Source organism: Equus przewalskii, chromosome 7, assembly GCF_037783145.1.
Source record: "Equus przewalskii isolate Varuska chromosome 7, EquPr2, whole genome shotgun sequence".
Taxonomy (NCBI): Eukaryota; Metazoa; Chordata; class Mammalia; order Perissodactyla; family Equidae; genus Equus; species Equus przewalskii.
The window spans coordinates 88159761-88174062 of NC_091837.1; the positions used below are offsets into that span (position 1 = coordinate 88159761).

Below are 14302 nucleotides of genomic sequence, written 5' to 3' on the forward strand. Positions count from 1 at the left end.
CAATGATAGAGATGATGAATTAATAGAGAAGGACATTGAAAAAGCTATTAAACTACGAAAAACTGTAAAACAAATGGGGAAGAGAAAAATGAGATATAATAAAAAGAACCAAAAGAAAATTACAGAGATGAAAAATATATCTAAAATCTTTTAAAAGTCCACTAAATGGGATTAACAGTTTAGACGTTACTGGAAAAATGTTAAGTAAATAGGAAGACAAACCCATCAAAAATTTCTAAAATAAAGGCCAGGGGGAAATGTTCGAAAAAATTTCACAGTCTCAATGACCTGTGGGACGATATCAAGAAGTGAAGTATATGTGTATGATTAAAATCGCATAAAGAGAAGAAAGAGAGGTAGAAAATATTTGAATAATGGCTAAATAATTTCTAAATATGATGGAAACTTATAAACCAACAGATTAAAGAAGCCCCATAGACCCAGTCAGGTCTAATACAGCATTGCGAAAAACCAGTAAAAAGGAGGAATGTCAAAAGTAGGCAGGGGAAATAAAAAGAGACATTATGTGCAGACACAGGGTTAGACAAATTATCAGTAAATCCCAGCCCTAGATGACCGAGACATTGAAATTATCACACATTTTAAAGAAGCTATTGTAACTATGCTCAGTGAGGTGAGGGAAATAGTTCCATAATGAATGAAGAGGTAATATGTATTAGCAGAGAAAAAAAAAAAAATAGAAGAAAAACAACCAGATGGAAATTTTAGAGCTAAAAGATATTTGAAATAAAAATTACTAAATAGGCCTAATATCAGAATGGAGATAAAGAGGGAAGAGAATAGTTCCATAAGAAACATTTAATCAGAAGTGAGAGAAAATAGATTGAAAAATACGGAAAATCCCCACCAGGTCCTATGAAAAAAATTTAAAGATCTAATATAGAAGCAATTTGTGAAGAATTGATTAGAAAGATATGACATGGCAGAAAAGTATTTTACGGAAGAATAACCAAAACCTTCTAAAATTTAGTGAAATACTATAATTTACAAAATTAAGCTGCTCATTTAACCATAAACAGGATGCATTTGGATAATTTCACGTCAGGGTGCATCATGGTCAGACTGCTGAAAACCAAAGATGAGGAGAAAGTCTTCAAAGCAGGCAGGAACCTGACACATGGCACACAGGAGACTAACAGTATGAATGACTGTGGATTTCACGTAAGAAACCACAAAGGCCTAGAGCAAGTGAAACGGTATTATTAAAGTACTGATTGAAATAACCCGGAATCCATTGAAAAGGCCATGCAAGAATGTGAAGAATACTAATTATCTCCAATTACTTCACATATGACTGTTTAAAATGGAAAGTATAACGTTGTTTTATTGGATTTATAGAGCATATAATTGTAACACATTATGATAACTACAACACAAAGGAAGAAGGGGAAGCCTTATACAGCTACAAGATTTCTATATTTTATGTGAATTAGCACAATATTCACTGTAATAGACTATGTAAAGATAAGGATTTTAATTTCTAATACAATTATAATAAAAAAATAAAAAGGGATATAGACCAAAAAGGCAATACATAGCTTAAAATGGAATTCTAAAAATGTGTTTCAATTAATGAAAAAGCTATTGAAAATAAAAGACCAAACAATTCAATAAATATTAAAATGCTACACCTAAATGCAAGTATATCAAAAATCACATTAAATTTCAAGGGTAACTTTCATCTCCTTTCTCCATGGCCAATTCTCTACATATAGTAGACTTCCACAAAGCAGTAAATATTTGCACAGTATGTAAGGATAAAAACATTCATAAAGTAAACTAACCTACATGTAAATAATAGTTTTTTGCTTGCTTCTTTCTTTTTAAAATTTTTGTTTATTTTATTAAAATAATAAAGAAGAGAAGACATGACAACAAAATACCTTCCTGAAGATAATGGCTGAGTATGTTTCTAAAAATGATGAAAATTTCGAATCCCTAGATAAAGAAGCACGAAAACATTCCAGCCAGAATAGTTAAAAAAGAAATAACTTATCCACAAAATTACAGTGAAAATATAGAATTCCAAAGTAAAAGAAAAGCATTGTAAAACAGCAAGAAAAAAAAGATATACTACTTATAATGAACAATTGTTAGATATACAACTAATCTCTAACAAGCCATAATGAAAGTCATAAGACAATGGGATAATATTTTCAAAACATTACAGAAAAATAAATGTATACTTTGGCTTAAGATTCTATAGAGAAGAGAATTATATTTTTAATACGGAGGGATAACAATAGATATTTTCAGTCAAACATGAACTAATGACATTGTTTGTATGTGATTGATGTTTTTACTTGGACACAATAATTCCCTACTCAAAACTCACATGTAGCAGGGGCCAGCCCAATGATACACACAAACATGCACACTCATGCCCACACATGCACGTGCATGCCCACATGCACATGCACACTCACACCGACACATGCATGCACACATACACCCACAGGTACATGCATGCTCACACCCATACATACATGCATGCCCACACCTGCACGTACATGCACATGCGCCCACACGCCCACACATGCTGAAGCCAGCTTTCAGTGTCTCAAAGGAGGCCGAAGCATGGGGGTGGGGAGAGGACCCCCCCCCCCCGATGGTCCGCACAGGTGCACAGGTTCCTCCAGGGCCCTTGGTTCTGGCCCTCTCAGGGGCGTAGGGCCCTAAGGAGCGTCTGGACTCCCACCCTCGCCCAGTGCCTCCCCTGGGTGCAGACCCCGTGGGCCTCTCCCTAAAGCCCCTTCTGCAAGCCTTCTCCTGTCCAGCACCGTAGCACATCGCGAGCCCTCCTGCTGGCTTGGACTTTGGGAAACTTGTGCTGCAGTCTGGCTACTTCTACTGCAACATTCTTGCCACACTCCTTTCAATAAGAAAAGAAAAGGAAATTAAGCATTTAATTTCCTTTTAATTAAAAGGAAATCGATCAACGTACTATCCACCCCCGTCAAGAACTCCCTGCCAGAACGTACAGACACTGGAGAAAGTGGTTAAGTTCACATGCTCTGCTTCAGCAGCCCTGGGTTCACAGGTTCAGATCCCAGATGTGGACTTACACACCACTCATCAAGCCATGCTGTAGCAGTGTCCCACATACAAAAGAGAGGAAGATTGGCACAGATGTTAGCTCAAAGCCAATTTTCCTCACCAAAATACCCAACAAAAACCCAAAATACTCCCATATATCACATCTACTATCACAACTATTATCAAAGCAAATCATAGGGGTTAACTTCCAACGTTCCACTCAGGCGGCCTGGGGATCACCTGTTCAGATCTTGGGTGCGGACCTATGCACCGCTTGTCAAGCCATACTGTGTCAGGCATCCCACATATAAAGTAGAGGAAGATGGGCATGGATGTTAGCTCAGGGCCAGTCTTCTTCAGCAAAGAGAGGAAGATTGGCAGCAGACGTTAGCTCTGGGTTAATCTTCCTCAAAAAACATAAAGCAAATAATAACTTTCAAAATTTTGTTTACAACACTGGACACTGAGCTTCTTGACGTAAGGTACCATTCAACGGTATCTTTTTCTATCATTTTCTATTTTAATTTATTTATTACTAGTATCAGGATATAAGAAGGAGCCTTCTTTATATCTCTCATATTAGAAGTAAAGAATGTTTGATGCTGTCTTTCTCCTGATAGATCCCCAGAACTGCAGGTAACAACACTGATTTGAACTCATTTGAAACACACAGTCACTTAGCCTGAAGTGCTAAAGCAGATAAGCAGCACTAGAGGTTAATTGGTCATGGAGTCAGCCATTTGTCCAAGCAAAATATCAAGGTAAGAAGCAAGAACGGTTCAGAAAAACAACTGTAACCAAGCCTCTCCCTTACTTTCAGAACCATGCAGTCTGTATCCACTGGATGTTTAGTCAGGAGTCTATATTTACTAGATGCTTAGTTGGCAAAAAGTAATATTATCAGATACTACAGATACAAAATTAAGGTTATAGTTCAACTGAAGAACGAGGGGCCTGAAATATCTGAAAGCAGCTATGAGAGTCTGAAAATGGTAGGTTTTATTGCAGCCAATTGGAGCCTTATGCTATTGGATCTGGGGTTCTTTCATGTCATAACATACTGAAAAATCAGATGCAGACACCATTGCTTCCTATCCTTTAGATCACACCAGAGTCAACATGTCTTCATATTTTGTATCTTAGGGAAATGAAAATTATAATCAATACAGAGAGTAAAACAGTTAGCTGTAAATTCTCCAAGCCATGCAAATCTTTTGCAAAGAGCCAACACCCTTTTTTTCTAGCTATTACCTGAAGCCGGAGGTACCTGTACTCATAGATTAATTCAGCAGTGGTTGAAAATACTATATTTCCAAATTTCTAAAACTAGAAAGTAAGCTAATGACTTATATTCAGACTACAACTAACTCATAATTTGTCATTTATCTTGATGATTGAATTAGGAGTCTGGAATCAAGACAGAAGGATGTTTAATTTCGAAATTCAATCTGAGACTAAGAATAACGCTCTCCAAAAACACACTCATAGAAAAAATTGTACATTTGGAACATGCTTGTGTTAGATTGTCTTTTTAGGTTAAAGGACGTTTGATTGGGCTGTTTGTGTGTGTAAGTGTGTGCGTGTGTTTGTAGGTTATATACTCTGAGTACTATCCTCAAATCCTTATTGGTTTCTTGGTTATTTATTTTTTAATTAAAGGAGTAACTTAATCAAATTACATTTCCTGAAGAAGTGCAGAAGTAGGCAGGGTGACCAAATTCTCCTGGAGTGCCATTTGGTGATTTGCAGAACATTTTGTCTCAGAACAGTAAATTGTTCTGCTTTCTTGACATATTGCAAATGAACCTTGCTTTAAATGCATTATTCTTGGTAACTCTGGTGTCCCCACTGAAATATTCAGTTCTTTACATACAATAGGCCTGCAAAGTACTATAACTACGGCTATGGTATATAAACACACGAACTTATGAAATATATCAACCCAGATGTCATATGTAAATGATAGTTATCTTTGTTGTTTGCATATTCTTTATTTTTTAAATTTTTACTTCTTCATTTATAGTTACTTTGTACTGCAGTTATAATAAGTGTTTGGCTTCATCCTGCTTAAATTGAACTTAGCGCTTTCCACACGTGTGTAATTGAAAATGTATATCTCCTTCTTTTAAAGATGGAAGCTGAGGGGGTTTGTCAACCTGAGGAACCAAATGAAGTGCATTTTGTCACATGATGTTTGACCTTCAAAATCTCAAAAAACAAAACTAGTATTTCCTAAGCCTAACAAAGCTAGTATTTGTTAAGCCTACGGTTAAATCCATATTTCCTCTTAATTCTACTATGTTTACTTGTACTAATATTTACATATTAAATATGCTCTGAGTATAAAGTTTTAAAGTCCAGTATCTTTTCCATTTAGTGTGAATTACAAAAACAGGTATGCTTTTAGCTTTGTGAAGTTTTGTCACACCTTTGCTTCTATTATTCACTTGTGTCTGGTCCTACTTAGACTCCTTTCAAACTGTGTTTATCTTTATGATAATGAGTTAGCAAGAACCAGAGCTTGTATTGGAATAGAAAATTCAAGAGCAAATTATCATCTAGAATATCATTATTAGTAGTATTTCATTTATATCATAAAAGTGGGCATTTTGTATATACTACAACTTTCCTATTTGGATAAGGAGATAAGTTTTTAAGCTTATCTATCAAAATGTGACTTTCACAGCAATTCTTTTCTATGCTATGGTTATATAATGAATTTTTCTCCTCTTTACAACATTACGTTGGGCTGAGGGATAAGCCATCAAGATTGAAATGACAAATTGATTGATGATGATCAAGGCAGAATAGAATCACACTCGGTTTTTTTATGGCTATGTGGCCACTTCTTTACTAATATCAGCCAAATTTAGTTGTGTCAGAAAAATCAGCAAATAAGATTTGAAGCAAAAGCAATGTGAGGAGAAATGGATAAAAATGTGCCACATTTGCTCTGGCACCTGTGGGACACTCGCCACTATGGCAAGTCTATCCAGGCTCAACCACTATGGCATAGACTAAGGAGGGACTCTGCACCACGTGCTAACTCAGATTCAGGTTCTGGAAGACATGACACTGACAAGCAATACGACGTGTGAAATCTACCATTTAGCAAGTGATATTCAGACAGTCAGATATAACGTGTAATAGATGAGAATAGCTTGTCAATCCTGGAAACTAGGGGGAAGTTACAGAAAAAAACAGAGAGTATTTGCTATCAGATTAATTTTGCTAATGTTCCACTTGAGCACCCCTTGCCAAATATATTTTAATAAAAATTACTCTACTTTGTGTGAATTGACTCTCTCCTAAGACTAAACATTTATTTAATTGTTTAGAATGTCAGTAAATTATTTTCAAATAAATGATATCAGGCAGTCTTCACAAACAAGGTGGAAAACACATTTACTGTGATGCCAAGAATGTACAAAGATTTCTGAAGTAGGAGTTTTACTATGTTTTCTTTAATTACCTTAACAATTTTTTTAGAATGAAAATTTATAAAATTTTTTATGTTAAACTAGAATCTTTTTACAAATAAATTTATGAGTAACTAATTAAAAAAGCATTTTTCAGAAAATAATATTAAAATAATATTGAAACCTTTATTTAGTAATTCAGCTACTGATCCTATAGCTCCATTCAAAAATGATTTTATTTAATAATTGGTAGTTAATAATTGGCCTATTTATTGGTACAGGATTTTTATTGAGTCCCCAAATACGTAGACAAGTATGGATTACAAAATTTAGTTTACCTGTGAAATAGTGTTTTTTAACAAAAATTTAATCTTGTCAATATAATCCCTGCCTTAAATTTAACAAACTGATTAAACCAGAATTCTATACCAATTAAAGAACTTGAAATACAACCTATAACTTAATCCTAAACACACAGACACACACACACAAAGTAACACCAATCTGTAATTCCTCTACATAAAGATTAGCACTATTAACACACTGATTTAAATTCTACAGTCAGATGATTAAGTAGGTAACCGTAAACATTAGGCTTTTATTTTTTTTAATTAATAATGTATTGTATATGTTGTTTGAAACCAGGTATTTTTCTAATATTTTGAATGATTTCATAGGTTGTTAAAGTACACTAAAATGTGTGCATACTTTTATATTCTTATGTTAGATTGCCAACCTGCATTTTAAACATGGAAGCATACTTTGTTTTATCGTGCTTCACAGATATTATGCTTTTTACAAATTGAAGATTTGCATCGAGCAAATTGGCACCATTTTTCCAACAGCATTTGCTCACTTCATGCCACTGTGTCACATTTTGGTAATTCTCAAAATATTTCAAACTTTTTCACTATTATTATATTTGTTTTGGTGATCTGTGATCAGTGATCTTTGACGTTACTATTGTAATTGTTTTGGGGCGCCACAAACTGTGCTCATATAAAAGGCAAACAAGTCACAAATGTGTGTGTTCTGACTGCTCTACTGACCAGCTGTTTCCCTGTCTCTCTCTCTCCTCTGTGTCCCAATTCCCTGAGGCATATTGAAATCAGGCCAATTACTAGCCCTACAATGGCCTCTAAGTGTTCAAGTGAAAGGAAGAGCCACACATGTCTCACTTTAAATCAAAAGCTAGAAATGATTAAGCTAAGTGAGGAAGGCAAGTCAAAAGCAGAGACAGACAAAAGGCTACGTCTCTTCTGCCAAACAGTTAGCCAAGTTGTGAATATAAACGAAAAGTTCTTGAAAATAATCGAAAGTGCTACTCCAGTGAACACAGGTATGACAAGAAAGCGACACAGCCTCATTGCTGATATAGAGAAAGCTTTAGTGGTCTGGATAGAAGATGAAACGAGCCACAACATTCCCTTAAACCAAACCCTAATCCAGAGCAAGACCCTAACTCTCCTCAATTCTATGAAGGCTGAGAGAGGTGAGGAAGCTGCAGAAGAAAATGTTGAAGCTAGCAGAGGTTGGTTCATGAAGTCTAAAGAAAGAAGCCGTCTCCATAACATAAAAGTGCGAGGGGAAGTGGCAGGTGCTGATGTAGCAGCTGCAGCAAGTTATCCAGAAGATCTAGCTGAGATCACTAATGGAGGTGGCTGCACTACCCAACAGATTTCCAATGTAGACGAAATAGCCCTATATTGGAAATAATTGCCACCTAGGACTTTCATAGCCAGGGAGGAGAAGTCCTAGCTTCAAAGGCCGGGGCGATGCTCTTATTAGGGGTTAATGCAGCTGGTGATTTTCAGTTGAAGCCACTGCTCATTTACCACTCTAAAAATTCTAGGAGGCTTAAGAATTGTGGTAAATCTACTCTGACTGTACCCTATAAATGGAACAACAGAGCCTGGATGACAGCACATCTGTTTACAACATGGTTTGCTGAAAATTTTAAGCCCACTATTGAGACCTCCTGCTCAGAAAAAAAGATTCCTTTCCAAATATGACTGCTCATTGTCAATGCACCTGGTAACCCAAGAGCTCTGATGGAGATGTACAACGAGATTAATGCTTTTCATGCCTGCTAACACAACATGAATTTTGCAGCTCATGAATCCAGGAGGAATTTCAACTTTTAAGTCTTATTACTTAAGAAATACATTTATAAGGCTATAGTTGCTATTGTTATTCCTCTTATGGATCCAGGCAAAGTAAATTCAAAACATTCTGGAAAAGATTCACTATTCTAAATGCCATTAAGAACATTTGTGTTTCATGAGAAGAGGTCCAAAATATCAACATTAACAGGAGTTTGGAAGAAATTGATTGCAACCCTCATGGATGACTTTGAGGGGTTCAAGACTTCAGGGGTGGAAGGAACTGCAGATGTGGTGGAAATAGCAAGAGAAGTAGAATTAGAAGTGGAGCCTGAAGACGTGACTGAATTCCTGCAATCCCATGATAACTTTAACGGATGAAGAGTTACTTCTTTTGGATGAGCAAAAAGTGGTTTCTTGAGATGGAATCTGCTCCTGGAGAAGATACTGTGAAGATTTCTGAAATAACAAGAAAGGATATTAAATGACAATGAAAGAACATGGCATACACTTAGTTGCTAAAGCAGCAACAGGGTTTGAGAGGACTGAGTCCAATTTTGAAAGAAGTTCTACTGTGGTTAAAATGCTATTAAACAGCATGGCAAGCTACAGAGAAATCACTTGTGAAAGGAAGAGTCGATGGAAGTGTCAAACTTCATTGGTGTCTTATTTTAAGAAATTACCGCAGCCATCCCATTCTTCAGTAACCACCACCCTGATCGGTCAGCAGCCATCAACATGGAGGCAGGACCCTCCACCAGTGAAAAGATTCCAACTCTCTGAAAGATCAGAAGATGGTTAGCATTTTTCAGGAATAAAGTATTTTTTAATTAAGACACGTACATGTTTTTAGACATAATGCTATTACACACTTAATAGACTACAGTATAATGTAAATGTAAGTTTTATATGCACTGGGAAACCAAAAAATTTTTATTGTGACATTTGCCTTATTATGGTGGTCAGGAACCAACCCCACAATATTGGTGAGGTATGCCTGTAATATGGTTTTAAACATATTGATTTCATCAATACGTTTTCAACATATCAAAAAATAAATAGCTTGATTCTTATTATTAAAAATTTGTGTTCATTAAAAATTAGGTTTACAGAAAAGGTTTCCTTCTGGGAGAAAGAAATTTCCTTCAGGGAGAAAGAAGTAGAATTGTAGAAACATGAATAGTCCAGTAACTGAAAAAGTATCTTTGTAATTTAACTATATTCTCTAAAAATCATAAACATTACTTAGTTTAAATAATAAAGGTTAAAAAATTACCTCTGGAAAACCACAACAATAAAGATAGGGTAGTGTATAATAGCTAAAACAGTGCTCAGGTATTTTTCACTTAAGGAAAGTATAGAGATGTTAAATAACTTTGGCTTATAGAAAAATATTGTAATAGCTTCATCTCAGGAAAAAAGGTAGAGATGGAAATTAAGCTTTCATATTGTTTAATTTAATCTATGCATACATACAAAGAAGATACAATCCTTCAAATCTGGGTAATGGGCAAATTTCCATTTAATTATCTGTATTTTTTCTGTAAATTGATAAAATGCAATTACGAAACATTTTAAAAATAACAAAGTGTCAAAAACAGTAAATAACTGTTTTATTTTGATACTGCTTTTCTTATTGCAAGTTTGTATTGTTTTCCAAGCAAAGATTATCTGGCAAGCTAAACTGAAAGGATGGAGCAAAAGCTGTGAAGTCAGACGACAGGGCAGATTGCAGACCAAGCAGGATGTTCTTTGTATGTTGAAACCTGGTCACAGCAGCTTCTTCACTAACAAAGGGATTTTCCGGAAGTCTTCTTGAGTAGGTCAGTAGCTTCTTTTTCACTGCTGTTCGATTAATCCCAATTTCACCACTGGAAGTACAAACCTATAGAGAAAATTTTATGATGAAGACTTATAAATCTTCAAGGACTTAGGAGGAGAGAAAACTGCACTTACCTTAAATTTTAATTGAAACGTAACCTGTGGCTAAAAATTATTTTTCATTTTTATGTATAATTGTGCCCTCAGATATATAGAAAGTTACCTGACATTTTGCTATTCATATCTTAGCTGTTGCAACCTCCTACATGTGAAATTCATAGCAATCTTTTGAAACGCATATCATTGAAGAGTAAGACATGTTTATGTAAGGGTGTGGGGAATATTAGAACCATATCAGGGAAATAAATGTGAGACCATAAACTTAATTTTTGATTTTACATTCTCTTACCTTCCCAAAGATTTTGTGCGTTATGCTGTCTTTGTAGTCATTTTGAAAAGATCGCTTTCTGGGTTGGTTATGGAAAGGTGCCTTCATTGCTGCAAAATCTGTGGGTTAAGTAATTAAGCAACAGCTGCATTTGGGACAGGATGGGCAAGAAATAACAGTGCATATTTTCCAAATTAGTTGTCTCAGGAAGAAGTCTGTTGAGAACAATGCAGGAGATAAAATATATGCTTTGTACTACCACACCTATATCCTATTTTCATAAACTCTTAAAAGTGATTTATCTGTTTTCTTGCTAAGGTGTATTAAATTATAGTTTAAACCTAATTAGATGTGCTAGACAGGCATTTCGAGGAAAAGTTCTACTCCCACCGGCATTTTATTTTATATATTCCTAATATGAATTTTGCTATTTAATGATATTACAAAAGTAAAAGGTACACGGGAAGACACAGTGCTTTCACTTTTGCCCTTTTTGATTTAGAAAGTTTGTGTATTTTACCCATGTGTGCTTTATTATCTTCAGAAACTTAACTGTGCCAGAAAATGAGCCTGCAGGGGTCAGAAACTTTAAAGGCGCAGAAATTTTCTCAGTATTCCTCCTGGTTCTAAAGTAATGATTGTGAGGCCTTTGGGATACGTATATTTACACCAAACAATCAAAATGCCAATGTTATTTTGTAAACTGTTCATCATGATATAAAATAGCCATAGTTCATCACTACCTTTCAAGAAATAATGTCCTTCTCTTCCTAGTCCTCCATCAGAAAATCTGGGGAACCTAGAAGGAATTGAGATCCAGAGTCCCTTTGGCAGAAAAGATGAAGAAACGATAAATTATCATTTGGGTTCAGAGTTTACCGTCTAACCCTTGGAGCAGAAGTAGACTCAGTAAAATGAAAGAAAAGTTCAGTACATCCTTTGGTCGTGCAAGCATCACTTGAGATCAAGGATGCATCTTGCAGACTCCCTTCAAAGGCATTCAGGAAGGACACTATGCTTTGCCTCTCAAAATATGTCATGCAAGTAGAATGTTTCGATGCCTTTTTAGTAAAACGGCATTTGATTTCTCATGAGAATTTGAATGCCACTGGAGAAGCCGCTTTTAATTAAGAATATAAATAATGACATCTCTCAGGAGGGCAGAGAAAATAATCACCATTGTCACAAGATTAACATTTTACTATTTTTTTTCTTTTCCAGTCTGTTACATCTTATTTCTACATTGTAAGCCAAATTACTAATGAAATTTTCCATGCTTTCTGGATCTGGTAATGTTCAAAAGTAAACCAAACATTTACTTCCCTGCATCATGGACACCTGACTCCTTTGAAGTACGGAGAACCTTTCATCTTACTTTTGTAAAACTCCCAGTTTTAATTCATCATGGAGGATACCTTTAAAAACTGTTTTTTCTTGCATATTGAGTGAGATTGGCCAGTCATAAGACGGGGCTTGAGCTGCGGCTGTTGTTCTCGTGATTTATATTGCGTCATCTCTCTTCTCTAGTCTACATCCTGAAGTAAACAGATGAAAAATGAGACAGCTGGCTGGGACAAGGAGATCTCGGCCCACCTTTGACAGAGGTCCTGTGAGCAGCCAAGGGGTAGCCTGTGGCTACAGTTCTTGTGTCTGATTAACTGACTGAGACAATGTCAGTCATCAGTCAATGGCTTTGTGGTTCGAGTTGTGATAAGATACAACTTTGATAATAAGCAATGTGTCTATGTGTATTAGTTTGCTAGGGCTGCCATAACAAAGTACCATGGACTGGGTGGTTGAAACAAAGAAATTTATTTTCTCACAGTTTTGGAGGTTGGAAAGTTCAAGATTGAGGTGTTCGCAGGGCTTTTCTCCTTGGCTTCTAGATAGCGATCTTCTCCCTGTGTCTTCACACGGTTTTCCTTTTGTACACGTCTGCATCCTAATTTCCTTGTCTTCTAAGGACACCCGTAATACTGGATTACAGCCCATTATAATGACCTCATGGTAACTTAATTACCTCTTTAAAGATACTATCTCTGAATACGGTCACATTCTGAGGTGCTAGCATATGAATTTTCAGGGTCACAATTCAGCCCATGACTCTATGACTAAAGAATTCCATTCCAATTACCCTTATTGCCCAAGACATATTTGGAATGGACTCTGCCATACTCCAAACCACTCTTGTTCCTGTTAATTAAGTGCTAAATAAAACAGAAAACAAACAAAAAATGTAAGAAGGAATCAGTACAAAGGAAATATCCCAGAAAACTTTAGAATATGTGAACCCTGATTCCGAGAAGTAGAAGATGATACCAGGGATGGAAGGCTGAAGTGGAACTCAATATTGTGTGCTTTCAGAGTATGTGAGTGCCGTTCCTGCAGGGTATTGCAAAATATGCAAAAGGAATGTAAATTGAAAAGAAAGAAAAATGCACTCCCCCTTTCTGAACATTTTCTTTGAAATACTGCAGACCTCTTCCACTAATAAATGCACTAAAATGCCCACAAATAGATGTTTATTTATCATTTATTATTATTGAACAAATAAAGTTTAACCATAACAGTGAATATGTCTGAGTGTGAGTTTTTTAAGGAGGTAAAAGTAAATATGTTCATCTATAACTTAATAAAAATGTTTGTGAAATTTAGAATGAAAGTTTTAATATAGGATTTTGTTATTTTCAGGTGTGGCAGACACAGGTTAAGGTGACCCCTCCCCCCAATGAGTCACTCCTTCTGTAATCCCCTTTGCTTGAGTATAGGGGTAACCAATAACTGCTTTTAGCTGATAGAACATGGCAAAAGTGACAGGAAAGTCATTCCTGTGATTTTGTTGTGTTATATAAGACTCCATCACAGCAGACTGGACCAAGAAACTCTTCTAGTAGCCTTGAAGAAGTAAAGAGCCACATGGTAAATGGCTTATGGAAGGACCACAAGGCAAAGAACTGAAGGTGGCTGCCAGGAAGGGAGAGTGGTCCCAGCCAACTGTCAGCAGGTGAGCAGGGTCTTCTGTCAGACAGCCTCTAGGAAAGGAATCCTGCCAACATCTGAAGTGAATTCGTGGGTGGACCTTTCCCCACTTGAGTCTCAAGATGAGGATGCAGCCCAGCTGACACATTGGTTGCAGTCTTGTGAGACCCTGAGCACAGACACAAGTTAAGCTTTGCTAGGACTCATTACCTGTGGAAACTATGAGATAATAAATGCGTATTGTTATAAGCTTCTAAATTTTGTGGTAATTTTTTACTCAGAAATATAGAAAACTAGCATAGCCAAAATGTAAAATATTTGTCAGTCTATATATATATCCCAGAAAAAGGAAAATCCAAAATAAGTGTGTGTTTGCCTTTGTAATACAGTTTTTCCTTGTTTCTTTGAAAATGATTAAGTTTTCTGATCTCAGAATTAATGGCATTTCAGAAACTATTATCTTTCACTGCAAAAGCCCAGTTACCAACTTAAATCTTTGTTTATCCCCCTCCTGCCTACCTGTTTTACTAAATTTG

General features: G+C 35.9%; 1 long non-coding RNA gene across 1 annotated transcript in view; it reads left to right on the top strand.

Annotated features, from left to right (window-relative positions):
- LOC139084600 (uncharacterized) overlaps nt 1-13361 on the top strand; it is a 55894-nt gene extending 42533 nt beyond the window's left edge. The window contains exons 3-4 of the long non-coding RNA XR_011542106.1: nt 10240-10401; nt 12009-13361. This is a non-coding gene — a long non-coding RNA (uncharacterized lncRNA). The remainder of the gene's footprint in view (nt 1-10239; nt 10402-12008) is intronic.
- Nucleotides 13362-14302: the final 941 nt, after the last annotated feature.